This window comes from Schistocerca nitens, chromosome 11 (genome assembly GCF_023898315.1).
Source record: "Schistocerca nitens isolate TAMUIC-IGC-003100 chromosome 11, iqSchNite1.1, whole genome shotgun sequence".
Lineage (NCBI taxonomy): Eukaryota > Metazoa > Arthropoda > Insecta > Orthoptera > Acrididae > Schistocerca > Schistocerca nitens.
In genome coordinates, this window is record NC_064624.1 from 184,023,534 (window position 1) to 184,044,717 (window position 21,184).

A 21,184-nucleotide genomic window follows, 5' to 3' on the forward strand; every position below is an offset into this window, starting at 1 on the left:
ACACAGCCTATATTACTGTCCACTAATGAGTACTGAAAGTGTCGCCAGCATAGCTGAAGCCATCATAAAGGCGAAAGGCCGACACAGCCTATATTACTGTCCACTAATGAGTGTCTGAAATTTACTGAAAGTGTCGCCAGCATAGCTGAAGCCATCATAAAGGCGAAAGGCCGACACAGCCTATATTACTGTCCACTAATGAGTGTCTGACATTTACTGAAAGTGTCGCCAGCATAGCTGAAGCCATCATAAAGGCGAAAGGCCGACACAGCCTATATTACTGTCCACTAATGAGTGTCTGACATTTACTGAAAGTGTCGCCAGCATAGCTGAAGCCATCATAAAGGCGAGAGGCCGACACAGCCTATATTACTGTCCACTAATGAGTACTGAAAGTGTCGCCAGCATAGCTGAAGCCATCATAAAGGCGAAAGGCCGACACAGCCTATATTACTGTCCACTAATGAGTGTCTGAAATTTACTGAAAGTGTCGCCAGCATAGCTGAAGCCATCATAAAGGCGAAAGGCCGACACAGCCTATATTACTGTCCACTAATGAGTACTGAAAGTGTCGCCAGCATAGCTGAAGCCATCATAAAGGCGAAAGGCCGACACAGCCTATATTACTGTCCACTAATGAGTGTCTGACATTTACTGAAAGTGTCGCCAGCATAGCTGAAGCCATCATAAAGGCGAGAGGCCGACACAGCCTATATTACTGTCCACTAATGAGTACTGAAAGTGTCGCCAGCATAGCTGAAGCCATCATAAAGGCGAAAGGCCGACACAGCCTATATTACTGTCCACTAATGAGTGTCTGACATTTACTGAAAGTGTCGCCAGCATAGCTGAAGCCATCATAAAGGCGAGAGGCCGACACAGCCTATATTACTGTCCACTAATGAGTACTGAAAGTGTCGCCAGCATAGCTGAAGCCATCATAAAGGCGAAAGGCCGACACAGCCTATATTACTGTCCACTAATGAGTGTCTGAAATTTACTGAAAGTGTCGCCAGCATAGCTGAAGCCATCATAAAGGCGAAAGGCCGACACAGCCTATATTACTGTCCACTAATGAGTACTGAAAGTGTCGCCAGCATAGCTGAAGCCATCATAAAGGCGAAAGGCCGACACAGCCTATATTACTGTCCACTAATGAGTGTCTGACATTTACTGAAAGTGTCGCCAGCATAGCTGAAGCCATCATAAAGGCGAGAGGCCGACACAGCCTATATTACTGTCCACTAATGAGTACTGAAAGTGTCGCCAGCATAGCTGAAGCCATCATAAAGGCGAAAGGCCGACACAGCCTATATTACTGTCCACTAATGAGTGTCTGACATTTACTGAAAGTGTCGCCAGCATAGCTGAAGCCATCATAAAGGCGAGAGGCCGACACAGCCTATATTACTGTCCACTAATGAGTACTGAAAGTGTCGCCAGCATAGCTGAAGCCATCATAAAGGCGAAAGGCCGACACAGCCTATATTACTGTCCACTAATGAGTGTCTGAAATTTACTGAAAGTGTCGCCAGCATAGCTGAAGCCATCATAAAGGCGAAAGGCCGACACAGCCTATATTACTGTCCACTAATGAGTACTGAAAGTGTCGCCAGCATAGCTGAAGCCATCATAAAGGCGAAAGGCCGACACAGCCTATATTACTGTCCACTAATGAGTGTCTGACATTTACTGAAAGTGTCGCCAGCATAGCTGAAGCCATCATAAAGGCGAGAGGCCGACACAGCCTATATTACTGTCCACTAATGAGTACTGAAAGTGTCGCCAGCATAGCTGAAGCCATCATAAAGGCGAAAGGCCGACACAGCCTATATTACTGTCCACTAATGAGTGTCTGACATTTACTGAAAGTGTCGCCAGCATAGCTGAAGCCATCATAAAGGCGAGAGGCCGACACAGCCTATATTACTGTCCACTAATGAGTACTGAAAGTGTCGCCAGCATAGCTGAAGCCATCATAAAGGCGAAAGGCCGACACAGCCTATATTACTGTCCACTAATGAGTGTCTGACATTTACTGAAAGTGTCGCCAGCATAGCTGAAGCCATCATAAAGGCGAAAGGCCGACACAGCCTATATTACTGTCCACTAATGAGTGTCTGACATTTACTGAAAGTGTCGCCAGCATAGCTGAAGCCATCATAAAGGCGAAAGGCCGACACAGCCTATATTACTGTCCACTAATGAGCGTCTGGGCCAACGGGCTTGCCACAGTGGTAACACCAGTTCCCGTCAAATCACCGAAGTTACTCCCTGTCGGGCTGGGCTAGCACTTGGATGGGAGACCATCCAGGTCTGCTCAGTACTGTCACCAAGCTGGGTGCACTCAGCCCTTGTGCGGCAAACTGAGGAGCTACTTCACTGAGAAGCAGCGGCTCCTGTCACGTAGAGTAACAACAGCTGGGAGAGTGGTGTGCTGACGACACGTCCCTCAGTGTCGTCTAAGGGCTCAGGATGAGATGGCGGTCGGTCGGTGCCTTTGGGCCTTCAAGACATCTTCAAATGGTATTTGTCTTTTTTAAATAGATGTCTGGATTCTTTTGAGCAGGTACTCTATGTAGTGCAGGGCTTAACAACTGGCCGGTTTTGAGCGCGAGTACTCGCGTCTGCTCAGGCATGTGCTCGCGAGCAGCTGCAAGGTCGCGGAGTAGGGAGGGAGGGGAGGGAGGGGAAAAGCGCGCGCACGTTTGAATAGGGCCGCAGCGTGCCTATTGAATTCGCGCCGACTGTGTAACGTTTAAAGTACTACGATCAGCTCTTAACAGTCACTTCGCTGGTTAAGAATCATGTGAAGTCGCCGTTGTGTAACGCCAACCATGCTTTCGCAGTTCAACCCCCATTGGGGGGAATTGTATCTGTTTACAGAAAAAGATGGTGTTGCAAAATGTTTAGGATGTCACAAAACGCTGAATTCTTTTACGAAATTTAATTTGCAGCGACATTATATGTCGTACTACGCGAAAGACTACGGACGTGGAAAATGTGATTGACCAGATCGTGCACAGGAAGTTATTAAACTTAAAAGGAAGCTATCTGAAGAAGATCTGGACGACGAAGAAAAATCAACTGAGGCAGCTCTCAGAGTGGGTTACAAAATTGCTTTGCTTTTAGCAAAATCCCTGCGCCCCTTAACTGATGGCGATTTAATAAAAGAATGTTTGGTAGTTGCAGCGGAACATTTGTGTCCATCTCAAGTTGAACAGTTTCGGATTGTGCCATTATCTAACATGACCATTATGCGTCACATACAGGACATGGCAGACGACGTCCAGAGCCAGCTTGCAAATATCTGTAAAGATTTTATGGCGTATTCTCTAGCTCTGGACGAAAGTGTTGATATCACTGGAACAGCGCAGCTTGCCATATTTATTAGAGGTGTTAATAGAGATCTTCAGGTGAGGGAGGAGCTCCTCGATGTAGTAGCCATGAAGAACACTACAACCGGAGGTGATATTTTAAGTAGTGTTGAAGAAAGTGTTGAAAATATAGGATTGTCATGGAATTCTTAGTTTCATTATCTACAGATGGTAGAGGCATACACTAAGCTAATAAAATTGTGGCACGTGTACATTCTCCTTTATTTGTTTTATTTGTCGCAGTAATAATTCGTGAGTGATATCCCTGCAGGTGGCCGCGGATTTACATCGACTGGCGGCAGCTGTTGTGTGCCCCCCACGTGAATCTCCCCACTCTCCGCTCTGGTCCGGTAGTGGGGGTAGCGTGCTCGCGCTGCTCAGTGCTCGCGCCTTGCTGCTCACAGCTTGCTCCGCGAGCACGTATGTTGTGAAGCCCTGATGTAGAGGAACAGAAGAGGAAGAAAGGCAATTGGAAAAAAAAAAATTCAAGAAAGGGCTACCACTATTCCGTCACATTTTATTGTCAGACACAGCTGATGGTCTACAAAATTACAGAAGAAATAACAGATCACAAGTTCATAAATCATGTCTTACTCGCTACATGGAATTCTCTCGTATATTACTCTCTAAGTAACACTAAGAGCGTTACAAGTAATTGTTGCTCATCTCCGTATACGATACAAGAAATTAAGTACAGAAACGTTTGATCATAAGTACTGTTCTCACATGAATACTATGGCAAGATGTCCCTACAGAGGACACTCTTTCAAATTATTCCTTATAAAAATAAATGTTGTGTAAAAATATATTTATGTATATGTATATAGCCTCTAATAAAAGTGATATCACGTAAGTACGATTGGAAAGCGCTTTGGATGTCCGCAACCAGATGGAGCGAGCTGCGATGCGAATACGCCGGACCGTTCTGAAACAGAAGAAAACAGAAATATTTGTTACAATTATTGTATAACTTTCAGTGAACCGTAGTTCCTTATGAGACACTGCAATAATTAGTTTATCAACTATTGCAACTTTACGTTATCTAGTTACATTTATGCTTTTGCAAGGGCATCTACTATTAACAGAAAAAATTGAGTACATAGAAACAGATAATTAGTTTAAATTATTAATTTTTTGTGGTGTTTTAATACAGTCTACAGAAGTTGCAGGAGAGCTTCTGTGAAGTTTGGAAAGTAGCAGACGAGATACTGGCAGAAGTACAGCTGTGAGGACGGGGCGTGAGTCGTGCTTGGGTAGCTCGGTTGGTAGAGCACTTGCCCGCGAAAGGCGAAGGTCCCGAGTTCGAGTCTCGGTCCGGCACACATTTTTAATCTGCCAGGAAGTTTCATATCAGCGCACACTCCGCTGCAGAGTGAAAATCTAATGCTGGAGACAATATGTTATATTTCGAGCAAAAATTCAAGAAAAGGAATTACTTTATTTTCGATGTTACAATCGTTTTGTCCGAGCTCTGAATGTACACTTAAGATCGTTTTTTTCAGAAACACGTGAAATTACGAATTATCTGGCACGCTTAAAATTTGTATTATTAATTACGCAATCTAGTACTGTTTATTATGTTTATTTCTGGATTCATTTGTGAAATAATAATCGAACCTAATATAAATTCATTTATCATGAAAAATTGTAAACCCTTTGGAATATTATTATTTCCGCTGAGTGAAAGAGTAATGAGCATGCCTCTGACGTGATCGGACGTATTTTTATATTTTGGACGAACAATGTAATTTCGGCTTTGTTAATCTGGAAATTCAAAAGACCGTATGGTATACTATAGTATACAATATATATTAAAGTAACAACAAAAATTCTGCAACAACAATCTTCAAATTTATTTAGATCAGTTCAACCATGAAGACGTAAAACGTGAGAATCTCAGCGTCAAGAAACAGACCCCTAAAATAGTGGTTCAAATGGCTCTGAGCACTATGGGACTTCACATCTGAGGTCATCAGTCCCCTATACTTAGGACTACTTGAACCTAACTAACCTAAGGACATCACACACATCCATGCCCGAGGCAGGATTCGAACCTGCGACCATAGCAGCAGCGCGGTTCCAGAATGAAGCGCCTAGAAACGCTCGGTCACAGCGGGTGGCTCAGACACCTAGACAACAAGAAATGCAACCAACGCTACACGAAAAGCTATGTAAACTAGAAAGTTTATTGTAATTTTCGCTCCTGGAATTAGTAAGGAGGGGGGAGATTACAACAGACAGCAGTAGCGACACACTCAACCAGCGAACACTTTCACCAATACCCACCGCAGACAACCGTACAAGCCACCCAGAATAATTAAACTGTATCAAAATAAACAGTGTATGCATTCAACCCTGTCAATCTTCTCTGTTGTTGTTGTTGTGGTCTTCAGTCCTGAGACTGGTTTGATGCAGCTCTCCATGCTACCATATCCTGTGCAAGCTTCTTCATCTCCCAGTACTTACTGCAACCCACATCCTTCTGAATCTGCTTAATGTATTCATCTCTTGGTCTCCCTCTACGATTTTTACCCTCTACGCTGCCCTCCAATGCTAAATTTGTGATCCCTTGATGCCTCAGAACATGTCCTACCAACCGGTCCCTTCTTTTTGTCAAATTGTGCCACAAACTCCTCTTCTCCCCAATTCTATTCAATACTTCATCATTAGTTATGTGATCTACCCATCTAATCTTCAACATTCTTCTGTAGCACCACATTTCGAAAGCTTCTATTCTCTTCTTGTCCAAACTATTTATCGTCCATGTTTCACTTCCATACATGGCTACACTCCATACAAATACTTTCTGAAACGACTTCCTGACACTTAAATCTATACTCGATGTTAACAAATTTCTCTTCTTCAGAAACGCTTTCCTTGCCATTGCCAGTCTACATTTTATATCTTCTCTACTTCGACCATCATCAGTTATTTTGCTCCCCAAATAGCAAAACTCCTTTACTACTTTAAGTGTCTCATTTCCTAATCTAATTCCCTCAGCATCACCCGACTTAATTCGACTACATTCCATTATTCTCGTTTTGTTTTTGTTGATGTTCATCTTATACCCTCCTTTCAAGACACTGTCCATTCCGTTCAACTGCTCTTCCAAGTCCTTTGCTGTCTCTGACAGAATTACAATGTCATGGGCGAATCTCAAAGTTTTTATTTCTTCTCCATGGATTTTAATACCTACTCCGAATTTTTCTTTTGTTTCCTTTACTGCTTGCTCAATATACAGATTGAATAACATCGGGGAGAGGCTACAACCCTGTCTCACTCCCTTCCCAACCACTGCTTCCCTTTCATGCCCCTCGACTCTTATAACTGCCATCTGCTTTCTGTACAAATTGTAAATAGCCTTTCGCTCCCTGTATTTTACCCCTGCCACCTTTACAATTTGAAACAGGGTATTCCAGTCAACAATGTCAAAAGCTTTCTCTAAGTCTACAAATGCTAGAAACGTAGGTTTGCCTTTCCTTAATCTTTCTTCTACGATAAGTCGTCGGGTCAGTATTGCCTCACGTGTTCCAATATTTCTACGGAATCCAAACTGATCTTCCCCGAGGTCGGCTTCTACCAGTTTTTCCATTCGTCTGTAAAGAATTCGCGTTAGTATTTTGCAGCTGTGACTTATTAAACTAATAGTTCGGTAATTTTCACATCTGTCAACACTTGCTTTCTTTGGGATTGGAATTATTATATTCTTCTTGAAGTCTGAGGGTATTTCGCCTGTCTCATACATCTTGCTCACCAGATGGTAGAGTTTTGTCAGGACTGGCTCTCCCAAGGCCATCAGTAGTTCTAATGCAATGTTGTCTACTCCCGGGCCCTTGTTTCGACTCAGGTCTTTCAGTGCTCTGTCAAACTCTTCACGCAGTATCGTCTCTCCCATTTCATCTTCATCTACATCCCATTTCCATAATATTGTCCTCAAGTACATCGCCCTTGTATAGACCCTCTATATACTCCTTCCACCTTTCTGCTTTCCTTTCGTTGCTTAGAACTGGGTTTCCATCTGACTTCTTGATATTCATACAAGTGGTTCTCTTTTCTCCAAAGGTCTCTTTAATTTTCCTGTAGGCAGTATCTATCTTACCCCTAGTGAGATAAGCCTCTACATCCTTACATTTGTCCTCTAGCCATCCCTGCTTAGCCATTTTGCACTTTCTGTCGATCTCATTTTTGAGACGTCTGTATTCCTTTTTGCCTGCTTCATTTACTGCATTTTTATATTTTCTTCTCTAGCGTAAATATGAAGAGCAGGCTTATCCACCCCTGCTCATTATACTGCTGTTGGGATGTAACATCAGTGGCTGAACACTCAGTATAGAAGGAACGTAACAGGTAAAATTCAAGACACACAATATGCGAACAGAAGGTTAATTGATGATCCCAAGAAATAACATACCTTACACTCACACACCACTGCGCTTTCCGCAATGCACGTAATAATTATAGTGTTTCTGTAAATAGTGGCCGACCACTGTGGCCGAGCGGTTCTAGGCGCTTCAGTTCGGAACCGCGCTGCTGCTACGGTCGCAGGTTCGAATCCTGCCTCGGGCGTGGATGTGTGTGATGTCCTTTGGTTAGTTAGGATTAAGTGGTTGTAAGTCTAGGGGACTGATGACCTCAGATGTTAAGTCCCATAGTGCTTAGAGCCATTTGAACCATTTTTGCAAACAGTGTTTAGAAATACAGTGTTATTACAAATGATTGAAGCGATTTCACAGCTCTACAATAACTTTATTATTTGAGATATTTTGACAATGCTTTGCACACACATACAAAAACTCAAAAAGTTTTTTTAGGCATTCACAAATGTTCGATATGTGCCCCTTTACTGATTCGGCAGACATCAAGCCGATAATCAAGTTCCTCCCACACTCGGCACAGCATGTCCCCATCAGTGAGTTCGAAAGCATCGTTGATGCGAGCTCGCAGTTCTGGCACGTTTCTTGGTAGAGGAGGTTTAAATACTGAATCTCTCACATAACCCCACAGAAAGAAATCGCATGGGGTTAAGTCGGGAGAGCGTGGAGGCCATGACACGAATTGTTGATCATAATCTCCACCACGACCGATCCATCGGTTTTCCAATCTCCTGTTTAAGAAATGCTTCTGCTTTAGCCTTTTCCGTAAGATTTTCCAAACCGTCGGCTGTGGTACGTTTAGCTCCCTGCTCGCTTTATTCGTCGACTTCCGCGGGCTACGCGTGAAACTTGCCCGCACGCGTTCAACCGTTTCTTCGCTCACTGCAGGCCGACCCGTCGATTTCCCCTTACAGAGGCATCCAGAAGCTTTAAACTGCGCATACCATCGCCGAATGGAGTTAGCAGTTGGTGGATCTTTGTTGAACTTCGTCCTGAAGTGTCGTTGCACTGTTATGACTGTGATGTGAGTGCATTTCGAGCACGACGTACGCTTTCTCGGCTCCTGTCGCCATTTTGTCTCACTGCGCTCTCGAGCGCTCTGGCGGCAGAAAACTGAAGTGCGGCTTCAGCCGAACAAAACTTTATGAGTTTTCCTACGTATCTGTAGTGTGTTGTGACCACATGTCAATGAATGGAGCTACAGTGAATTTATGAAATCGCTTCAATCATTGGTAATAGCCCTGTATTAATGTGTAAATTGAACTGCAGTGAACCGGGACTGCAAGATTCAAAGTAGTTCCGTGGCTTTCAGACCACGCTGGTTCAGATAGAGTAACATTTCTCTCTCTCTCTTTCTGTCCAAGTCTTTCCTATGATCTTTTATCATATCTTCCTAAAATTTGAAACTGTTTTGTGTTTTTCTTTTAATTTCTAATATACTTTTAATGTACCATTACTTCCATTGTAATTGTTGACAACAGTAATTGCTGTTTGTAATATGGAAAACGTTTAGTAATCTACAAGATAAACTGTAAAATGAACGGCGTGTTATAAAATGTAAGGCAGAAGGTCTATAAATGAACAATAAATCAAATTTAGATTCAAAAAGTCAACGTTCTCCTGTCCAACCCATCCTGCTGTCGATGCTTCTGTGCTGACAACACCGTTGTCTCCGCCGCCTTTTACACTGGCTGGTCCGCCTCTAGTGACATCTGGTGGTCAATTTCGCATTACGTAGCGCTGTCCAGAAACTTTTGATCAGGTAGTGCCTCATCAGTTTCGAGTTATGACGTTGTAACGTGGAGTTTTGTCGAAATTGCCATTCAAAAGCCGAGGATTAACCCGTGACTGGGAGAGACTGTGTGTGCTTCTGTGTGTGTGTGTGTATGTGTGTGTGTGTGTGTGTGAGAGAGAGAGAGAGAGAGAGAGAGAGTGAGAGGTGGAGAGGGGGGGGGGAGAAGCGAGGTTGCACGGTGCGAGCGTAGACCGCCGTGAGGGAAGTCAGTTCCACAGAAGACACAGCAGGGAAACGAGAGGAGGGGAAATTTGAGCACGCAGAGACGGAACAGAGGGCAGAAGACGTAGAAACACTGCCGACATGAAAGAGTTCCGCCTCGGGCTGTCTGGAAACGGGACACTCCCACACACCCACGTGATCACACACATACACTCGCAATGGTGTTTCCCTGATCTAGCGAGCATATACGGAACGAGAGAAACATTAAAGCTTAAATCGTCTCGATTCTGGCGAACTACGTTGCAAATTCTGTGTTGTCCTTACGCAGCCTATATGCCACCTCTAACTTTTTACGAGGGTCGGTCAAAAAGTAATGCCTCCCATTTTTTTTCTACTTAAAGAAATTAAGTGAAAAATTTGAATTTGGCGCCATTCCTCAAACCTTCTTCTGCAATCCACTGCAGTAGTAACTTTCTGTGTCAACAGGTGGCAGCACAGCAGAAGTTTGTAAGATGGCCGACATCGATGTTCGTTTGAGACAGCGTTGTGTGATTGAATTCTTGAATGCAGAAGGTGAAACGCCCATACGCATTCATGAAAGACTGAAGAAGGTGTATGGTGTTGTGACAGTGGATGCCAGCACTGTTAGACGATGGGTTCGTCGTTGTAAGGAAGCTGAAGGGCAAACACCGTTGACTGACGAAAAGCGGAGCGGCAGGCCGGTGAGTGCAGTGACTCCACACAACATTCAGCAAGTTGATGACATCATTCGTGGTGACCGTCGGGTGACTGCAGATGAAGTGTGTCGCATTATTTCTCTTAGTAAAGGCAGTGTGATCACGATTATTAAACAATTGGGGTACTCAAAAGTTTGTGCACGGTGGGTTCCAAGAATGTTAACCGATCAGAATAAAGAGGCAAGGAAAACAATAGCCTTCCAACACTTGCTTCCGTTTGGAGGGAGATGAGTTTCTGAAAAAAATTGTGACCGGGGACGAAACATGGGTGCATTTTTTTGAACCCGAATCAAAGAGGCAGTCAATGGAGTGGCGTCACACAAGCTCGCCGAGGAAGAAAAAATTCAAAACTGTGCGATCGGCAGGGAGAGTTATGGCAACAGTTTTCTGGGATACAGAGGGTGTGATTCTGGTTGATTTTTTGGAGCAGGGATGCACAATAAATTCTGTTCAATACGTCACAACCCTCAAAAAACTTAAAGCACGTCTTCAGCGAGTTCGCCCAACAAAATCAATGGCAGATGTTCTTCTTTTGCATGACAATGCAAGACCACACACCAGTCGTCACACCTCTGACGAGATTGTCAAAATTGGATGGGAAGTTTTGCGTCATCCCCCATACAGCCCTGACCTGGCACCATCAGACTTCCATCTGTTCGGGCCACTAAAAGAAGCTCATCGTGGGATTCATTTTGAAGATGAGGAGGCCGTCAAAACATCCGTGCGTCAATGGCTTAGGAAGCAGAGCTGTGATTTTTACCGTGCTGGGATACATGCCCTTGTTCAAAGATGGACCAAAACTGTAGAGATGGGCGGAGATTACATTGAAAAATGACAAAATGATCCTCAATGTTGTGGTTTTCAACCTATGTAATTGCATTTAAATTTCCTGACAATTAAACGTAGAAAAAAAAATAGGAGGCATTACTTTTTGACTGACCCTCGTATTTAGCTCTGAGAATTAACTAAACATTCTGTGCCTGATTGTGGCGTATGTCACATGTTTTTAGCGTGCCACTTCTCTTCGTTTCTCCGTGTTCCCAGTAGGTTTTGGGACCTGCTGCAAAGAAGCGTCAGTATGACTCAGAGAAATAAAGGTAATTTCAACACTTGCTTCTACTTCTACATGACTACTCCGCAACTCACACTTAAGTGCCTGGCAAGGGGTTCATCTAATCACTTTCACGCTGTCTGTATGGTTCTACCGTTCCACTCCTGAACTACGCAGGGGGGGGGGGGGGCAGGCGGGGGACGAACACTGTTTCCGCGCGAGGTCCTATTTCTCTTATTTTATTATGATGATTGTTTATTCCCATCTAGGTGTGCATAAAGAGAATATTTTCACATTCGGAGGAGAAAGTTAGTGATTGAAATTTCGTGACAAGCTCTCCCCGCAACGAAAAAGGCCTTTGTTTTAATGATCCCAACCCAACTTGCGCATCATATTCGTGACACTCTCTCCATTATTTGCCCTTCTTTGATGTCCTCCGTCACTCATGTCTCATGCGGATCCCATACCGTATAGCTATACTACAGCAGCGGACGGACAAGCATAGCGCAGACAGTTTCTTTAGGGGATTTGTTGCATCTTCTATATGTTCTGCGAGTGAATCGCAGTCTTTGGTACGCTTTCTCCACAAATTTTTTTGTCTTGTTTCCAATTTAAGCTGGCCGGAGTGGCCGCGCGCTTCTAGGCCCTACAGTCTGGAGCCGAGCGACCGCTACGGTCTCAGGTTCGAATCCTGCCTCGGGCATGCATGTGTGTGATGTCCTTAGGTTAGTTAGGTTTAATTAGTTCTAAGTTCTAGGCGACTGATGACCTCAGAAGTTAAGTCGGATAGTGCTCAGAGCCATTTCTCCAATTTAAGTTGTTCGTAATTGTAATTCCTAGGTAATTAGTTACATTTACGGCATTTACATTTGACTGATTCATCGTGTAACGGACGTTTAACGGATTCCTTGTAGCACTCATGCGGTTGACCCCACACTTTTCATTATTTAGGGTCAATTGCCAATTTTCACACCATACAGATACCTTTCTGAATTTTTGCACTTTATTTCTGATGTAAAAAATGGAAATGTCGTGTAACTAGGGCCTCCCGTCGGGTAGATCGTTCGCCGAGTGCAAGTCTTTCGATTTGACGCCACTTCGGCGATGGGGATGAAATGATGATGATAAGGACGACACAACACCCGGTCCCTGAGCGGAGAAATTCTTCGACCCCCCGCCGGGAATCGAACTCGGGGCCTCAGGATTAACATTTTGTCGCGCTGACGACTCAGCTACCGGGGGGCGGACATTTCTGATGACTTGACTAGACGATAAATTACATCTGCAAACAACCTAAGATGGCTGCTCAAATTGTCTCCTAAATCGTTTATATAAATACGGAACAGCAGAAGGCCTACAATAATACGTTGGGGAACATTAGAAATCACTTTTGCTCGATGACTTTCCATCAATTACTACGAACTGTGACCTCTCTGACAGGACATTACGGATCCAGTCACACAGCTGACACGATATTCCATAAGCACGCAGTTCCAGTGCAAGCCGCTTGTGTGACACAATGCTAAAAGCCTCCTGGAAATCTAGAAATACGGAATCAATTTGTTGAAATCCCTTAAAGGATTGTTTTTCTTACTTCTGTGCATTAACTTACATTTAAAGCGAGATGCCATTCATCACACAGCAAACAGAAATTCTACCAGACACCTGCTAAAGTCACTTTCCTACATAACTACGTCAGCAGCAAACAGCCTCAGATTGCTGCCCAGCGTGCCGGCAAATCATTTATATACACTCCTGGAAATGGAAAAAAGAACACATTGACACCGGTGTGTCAGACCCACCATACTTGGTCCGGACACTGCGAGAGGGCTGTACAAGCAATGATCACACGCACGGCACAGCGGACACACCAGGAACCGCGGTGTTGGCCGTCGAATGGCGCTAGCTGCGCAGCATTTGTGCACCGCCGCCGTCAGTGTCAGCCAGTTTGCCGTGGCATACGGAGCTCCATCGCAGTCTTTAACACTGGTAGCATGCCGCGACAGCGTGGACGTGAACCGTATGTGCAGTTGACGGACTTTGAGCGAGGGCGTATAGTGGGCATGCGGGAGGCCGGGTGGACGTACCGCCGAATTGCTCAAAACGTGGGGCGTGAGGTCTCCACAGTACATCGATGTTGTCGCCAGTGGTCGGCAGAAGGTGCACGTGCCCGTCGACCTGGGACCGGACCGCAGCGACGCACGGATGCACGCCAAGACCGTGGGATCCTATGCAGTGCCGTAGGGGACCGCACCGCCACTTCCCAGCAAATTAGGGACACTGTTGCTCCTGGGGTATCGGGGAGGACCATTCGCAACCGTCTCCATGAAGCTGGGCTACGGTCCCGCACACCGTTAGGCCGTCTTCCGCTCACGCCCCAACATCGTGCAGCCCGCCTCCAGTGGTGTCGCGACAGGCGTGAATGGGGGGACGAATGGAGACGTGTCGTCTTCAGCGATGAGAGTCGCGTCTGCCTTGGTGCCAATGATGGTCGTATGCGTGTTTGGCGCCGTGCAGGTGAGCGCCACAATCAGGACTGCATACGACCGAGGCACACAGGGCCAACACCCGGCATCATGGTGTGGGGAGCGATCTCCTACACTGGCCGTACACCACTGGTGATCGTCGAGGGGACACTGAATAGTGCACGGTACATCCAAACCGTCATCGAACCCATCGTTCTACCATTCCTAGACCGGCAAGGGAACTTGCTGTTCCAACAGGACAATGCACGTCCGCATGTATCCCGTGCCACCCAACGTGCTCTAGAAGGTGTAAGTCAACTACCCTGGCCAGCAAGATCTCCGGATCTGTCCCCCATTGAGCATGTTTGGGACTGGATGAAGCGTCGTCTCACGCGGTCTGCACGTCCAGCACGAACGCTGGTCCAACTGAGGCGCCAGGTGGAAATGGCATGGCAAGCCGTTCCACAGGACTACATCCAGCATCTCTACGATCGTCTCCATGGGAGAATAGCAGCCTGCATTGCTGCGAAAGGTGGATATATACACTGTACTAGTGCCGACATTGTGCATGCTCTGTTGCCTGTGTCTATGTGCCTGTGGTTCTGTCAGTGGGATCATGTGATGTATCTGACCCCAGGAATGTGTCAATAAAGTTTCCCCTTCCTGGGACAATAAATTCACGGTGTTCTTATTTCAATTTCCAGGAGTGTATAAAGAGAACAACAGCACCCTATGACACGTCCCTAGGACACTCCTGACGACACCCTTGTCTCTCAATAGTCAGTCTTTCGACGGGGCTGATGCGACCCGCTACGAATTTCTCTACTGTGCTAACCTATTCATCTCGCAATAGCACTTGCAGTCTACATCCTCAATTATTTGCTGGTTGTATTCTAGTCTCTGCCTTTCTCTACAGTCTCTGCAGTTTTTGCCCTCTACAGCTCCCTCTACTACCGAGGAAGTCATTCCCCGATGTCTTAACAGATGTCCTATCACCCTGTCCTTTGTCCTTGTCAGTGTTTCGCACATATTCCATTCCTCTCCAATTTTGCGCAGAACCTCCTCATTCCTTACCTTATGAGTCCACCTCATTTTCAACATTAGTCCGTAGCACCACATCTCAGTTGCTTTAGTTCTCTTCTGTTTCGGTTTTCCCATAGTCCATGTTTCACTAACATACAATGCTGTGCTCCACACATACATTCTCAGAAATTTCTTCCTGAAATTAAGGTCTATGTATGACACTAGTGCACTTCTCTTGGCCAGGAATGCTCTTTTCGCTAGTGCTAGTCTACTTTTGATGTCCTCCTTGCTCCGTCCGTCATTGGTTATTTTACTGCCTAGGTAGCAGAATTCCCCAAACTTCATCTACTTCGTGAAGTAAAATTCTATATACCGACTTGACAGAAAATCCTAGGAAGTTCTGGTCTTACGTTAAATCAGTAAGTGGCTCGAAACAGCATATCCAGACACTCCGGGATGATGATGGCATTGAAACAGAGGATGACACGCGTAAAGCTGAAATACTAAACACCTTTTTCCAAAGCTGTTTCACAGAGGAAGACCGCACTGCAGTTCCTTCTCTAAATCCTCGCACAAACGAAAAATGGCTGACATCGAAATAAGTGTCCAAGGAATAGAAAAGCAACTGGAATCACTCAACAGAGGAAAGTCCACTGGACCTGACGGGATACCAATTCGATTCTACACAGAGTACGCGAAAGAACTTGCCCCCCTTCTGACAGCCGTGTACCGCAAGTCTCTAGAGGAACGGAGGGTTCCAAATGATTGGAAAAGAGCACAGGTAGTCCCAGTCTTCAAGAAGGGTCGTCGAGCAGATGCGCAAAACTATAGACCTATATCTCTGACGTCAATCTGTTGTAGAATTTTAGAACATGTTTTTTTCTCGAGTATCATGTCGTTTTTGGAAACCCAGAATCTACTATGTAGGAATCAACATGGATTCCAGAAACAGCGATCGTGTGAGACCCAACTCGCTTTATTTGTTCATGAGACCCAGAAAATATTACATACAGGCTCCCAGGTAGATGCTATTTTTCTTGACTTCCGGAAGGCGTTCGATACAGTTCCGCACTGTCGCCTGATAAACAAAGTAAGAGCCTACGGAATATCAGACCAGCTGTGTGGCTGGATTGAAGAGTTTTTAGCAAACAGAACACAGCATGTTGTTATCAATGGAGAGACGTCTACAGACGTTAAAGTAACCTCTGCCGTGCCACAGGGGAGTGTTATGGGACCATTGCTTTTCACAATATATATAAATGACATAGTAGATAGTGTCGGAAGTTCCATGCGGCTTTTCGCGGATGATGCTGTAGTATACAGAGAAGTTGCAGCATTAGAAAATTGTAGCGAAATGCAGGAAGATCTGCAGCGGATAGGCACTTGGTGCAGGGAGTGGCAACTGTCCCTTAACATAGACAAATGTAATGTATTGCGAATACATAGAAAGAAGGATCCTTTATTGTATGATTATATGATAGCGGAACAAACACTGGTAGCAGTTGCTTCTGTAAAATATCTGGGAGTATGCGTGCGGAACGATTTGAAGTGGAATGATCGTATAAAATTAATTGTTGGTAAGGCGGGTACCAGGTTGAGATTCATTGGGAGAGTCCTTAGAAAATGTAGTCCATCAACAAAGGAGGTGGCTTACAAAACACTCGTTCGACCTATACTCGAGTATTGCTCATCAGTGTGGGATCCGTACCAGATCGGGTTGACGTAGGAGATAGAGAAGATCCAGAGAAGAGCGGCGCGTTTCGTCACAGGGTTATTTGGTAACCGTGATAGCGTTACGGAGATGTTTAGCAAACTCGAGTGGCAGACTCTGCAAGAGAGGCGCTCTGCATCGCGGTGTAGCTTGCTCGCCAGGTTTCGAGAGGGTGCGTTTCTGGATGAGGTATCGAATATATTGCTTCCCCCTACTTATACCTCCCGAGGAGATCACGAATGTAAAATTAGAGAGATTCGAGCGCGCACGGAGGCTTTCAGACAGTCGTTCTTCCCGCGAACCATACGCGACTGGAACAGGAAAGGGAGGTAATGACAGTGGCACGTAAAGTGCCCTCCGCCACACACCGTTGGATGGCTTGCGGAGTATAAATGTAGATGTAGATGTAGACCATCAATCCTGATGTTATGATTCTCGCTGTTCTCATTTCTGCTACTTCCCATTACTATTTATGAAGACTTATACTCACTGCCATATGTAGTAACCTATTCCGTACGCTCGGCTTCGTTGACAGTTTCCAGTGGGGCACTGTGTCAAATGCGTTCGGGGAATCTAGGAGTATGGAATGTACCAATCAAATGGCTCAAAAATGGTTCAAATGGCTCTGAGCACTATGGGACTTAACATCTATGGTCATCAATCCCCTAGTAGAACTACTTAAGCCTAACTAACCTAAGGACATCACACAACACCCAGTCATCACGAGGCAGAGAAAATCCCTGACCCCGCCGGGAATCGAACCCGGGAACCCGGGCGTGGGAAGCAAGAATGCTACCGCACGACCACGAGCTGCGGACTATGGAGTGTACCTGTTGACCTGTATCCGTAGCCGGCCGGAGTGGCCGAGCGGCTCTAGGCGCTACAGTCTGCAACCGCGCGACCGCTACGGTCGCAGGTTCGAATCCTGCCTCGGGCATGGATGTGTGTGATGTCCTTAGGTTAGTTAGGTTTAAGTAGTTCTAAGTTCTAGGGGACTGATGACCACAAATGTTAAGTCCCTTAGTGCTCAGAGCCATTTGAACCATTTTTGAACCTGTATCCGTGATTCGCAGGTTATTGTGTGAGAAGAGGGCAAGCTGAGTTTCGCATGAGCGATGCTTCCTAAATCCGTGATGATTTTTGGACAGAAGCTCTCCTGTCTCGAGGAAATTTTTCGTGTTCGAATTTAGAATATGCTCAAGAATTCTATAGCAAACCAAATTGACAATTTTGGTCCGTAATTCTGCGGGTTCTTTATTTTACCCTTATACAGCAGTAACCTGGACGTTTTTCCAGTCTCCTGGAGCTTTGCACTGAGGGAGAGGTTCGCGATAAAAGTAAGCTAAGCAAGGAGCCAATGCTGCAAACAGAAAATACAAAACCGAAGTGGGTTTCCATCTGGGGACTTACTTGATTCAATCTTTTTCAGTTTCTTTTTAGCGCCAGGGCAACTCATTTCTGTGTCCTCCACACCACAGATTGTGCGACAGTCACACAACGCTATGTCTGTATGATACTTTGCTTGAATCTTTTTCTTAAGCGCGAATTTTAAAACTTCAACTTTCATTTTGCAGTCTTCCATAGTCACACCAGACTCGCCGACGAGTGACGAACAGAAGCCTTTGAACTGCATAGCTTTTTATGACCGGGTTCTCCACCTAGTCTTTCACTAAGGTACAAGGGCTGTTCGGAAAATATTCAGAAGTATCAAAAACGAAATTGAAACCACAGTGAAAATACTACACTCCTGGAAATTGAAATAAGAACACCGTGAATTCATTGTCCCAGGAAGGGGAAACTTTATTGACACATTCCTGGGGTCAGATACATCACATGATCACACTGACAGAACCACAGGCACATAGACACAGGCAACAGAGCATGCACAATGTCGGCACTAGTACAGTGTATATCCACCTTTCGCAGCAATGCAGGCTGCTATTCTCCCATGGAGACGATCGTAGAGATGCTGGATGTAGTCCTGTGGAACGGCTTGCCACGCCATTTCCACCTGGCGCCTCAGTTGGACCAGCGTTCGTGCTGGACGTGCAGACCGCGCAAGACGACGCTTCATCCAGCCCCAAACATGCTCAATGGGGGACAGATCCGGAGATCTTGCTGGCCAGGGTAGTTCACTTACACCTTCTAGAGCACGTCGGGTGGCACGGGATACATGCGGACGTGCATTGTCCTGTTGGAACAGCAAGTTCCCTTGCCGGTCTAGGAATGGTAGAACGATGGGTTCGATGACGGTTTGGATGTACCGTGCACTATTCAGTGTCCCCTCGACGATCACCAGTGGTGTACGGCCAGTGTAGGAGATCGCTCCCCACACCATGATGCCGGGTGTTGGCCCTGTGTGCCTCGGTCGTATGCAGTCCTGATTGTGGCGCTCACCTGCACGGCGCCAAACACGCATACGACCATCATTGGCACCGAGGCAGAAGCGACTCTCATCGCTGAAGACGACACGTCTCCATTCGTCCCTCCATTCACGCCTGTCGCGACACCACTGGAGGCGGGCTGCACGATGTTGGGGCGTGAGCGGAAGACGGCCTAACGGTGTGCGGACCGTAGCCCAGCTTCGTGGAGACGGTTGCGAATGGTCCTCGCCGATACCCCAGGAGCAACAGTGTCCCTAATTTGCTGGGAAGTGGCGGTGCGGTCCCCTACGGCACTGCGTAGGATCCTACGGTCTTGGCGTGCATCCGTGCGTCGCCGCGGTCCGGTCCCAGGTCGACGGGCACGTGCACCTTCCGCCGACCACTGGCGACAACATCGATGTACTGTGCAGACCTCACGCCCCACGTGTTGAGCAATTCGGCGGTACGTCCACCCGGCCTCCCGCATGCCCACTATACGCCCTCGCTCAAAGTCCGTCAACTGCACATACGGTTCACGTCCACGCTGTCGCGGCATGCTACCAGTGTTAAAGACTGCGATGGAGCTCCGTATGCCACGGCAAACTGGCTGACACTGACGGCGGCGGTGCACAAATGCTGCGCAGCTAGCGCCATTCGACGGCCAACACCGCGGTTCCTGGTGTGTCCGCTGTGCCGTGCGTGTGATCATTGCTTGTACAGCCCTCTCGCAGTGTCCGGAGCAAGTATGGTGGGTCTGACACACCGGTGTCAATGTGTTCTTTTTTCCATTTCCAGGAGTGTATATAGCTTAGCATGGGTGTGTTGGGCAATGTCTCTCGTACGACTGCCACTCCTGTCACGTCTCTCTTTTAGTTCTGAGCGCACAGTGAACACATAAAGATGCCTAGGAAACAGTGTATCACGCATGATATGTGCACCTGCCGAGAGATTTCGCCTGATTTCGTACAACCCCCCATAATGTACCTGTCATGCATTCCCTTCCTCGTGACAGTTCTCGGCCGCACACTATAGGGCCATTGGTGAGGCTCCTGCAGGGTTTTTGATGGGAAGTATTTGATCGCCCGCCATACAGCTCAGACTTGGTTCCCTTTGATTTTATCTCTGCTCACGTGAACCACTGTCTATGGAGTCAACATTTTGGCACAGACGGCAAGCTGCAAAGTACACTACTAGGACAAATGTCTACGTCATAGTGGCGACTATGTAGAGAGATACCTGGAAGGTGTAGCTAACTGCTGCAAACAAATCTTTATGATTTTTTTTTTTTCACTGTGTTTTGCATTTCGTGACCGATCGAACCTTTCTTTGGGAATAGGCCATGTATGATGGTAGAAGTTGTATGGTTGGCGCATCTAGCATTTTATAGACGCACGAATTTCTACTAACTTTTTCCTGTCAACATCACAGTCTAACAAATACAATCGCGACACTCTCTACTGTGAAACTTGTTACCGTTTGACTGCTGGACCGACAGTAGCGCTCCAAGCGGTGAGAAAGCAGACAGTCACACGTGTAGAAGGCTATGTTTTATTTGTTTTTATGATTAAGTAACGAAATAATTTCAGAAAAGCTGTGAGGACGGGTCGTGAATCATGCTTGGGTAGCTCAGTCGGTAGAGCACGTGCCCATGAAAGACAGGGATCCCGAGTTGGTGTTTCAGTCTGGCACACAGTTTTAATCCGCCAGGAAGTTTCATATGAACGCACACTCCGCTGCAGAGTGAAAATTTGATTCTGGAGCGATATAATAGTTCTATTTAGCGTCACACCCATTACTAAATTACCAAAGGACATGAATTATACTGAAATAACTCTAAAAAGAGCCGAATTTCACTGATTCAATGCCATAAGCTGCAACTTGTACGCCCGCATTTCGTGGTCGTGCGGTAGCGTTCTCGCTTCCCACGCCCGCGTTCCCGGGTTCGATTCCCGGCGGGGTCAGGGATTTTCTCTGCCTCGTGATGGCTGGGTGTTGTGTGCTGTCCTTAGGTTAGTTAGGTTTAAGTAGTTCTAAGTTCTAGGGGACTTATGACCACAGCTGTTGAGTCCCATAGTGCTCAGAGCCATTTGAACCATTTTTTTGCAACTTGTACACGAAGAAATAGCT

General features: G+C 46.1%; 1 protein-coding gene across 1 annotated transcript in view; it reads right to left on the bottom strand.

Annotated features, from left to right (window-relative positions):
- Positions 1-3,880: 3,880 nt before the first annotated feature.
- LOC126212759 (protein twist-like) overlaps positions 3,881-21,184 on the bottom strand; it is a 281,543-nt gene continuing 264,239 nt past the window's right edge. Inside the window, exon 8 of the mRNA XM_049940166.1 lies at positions 3,881-4,302. The gene's annotated coding sequence lies outside the window, so the exon portion shown is untranslated. The remainder of the gene's footprint in view (positions 4,303-21,184) is intronic.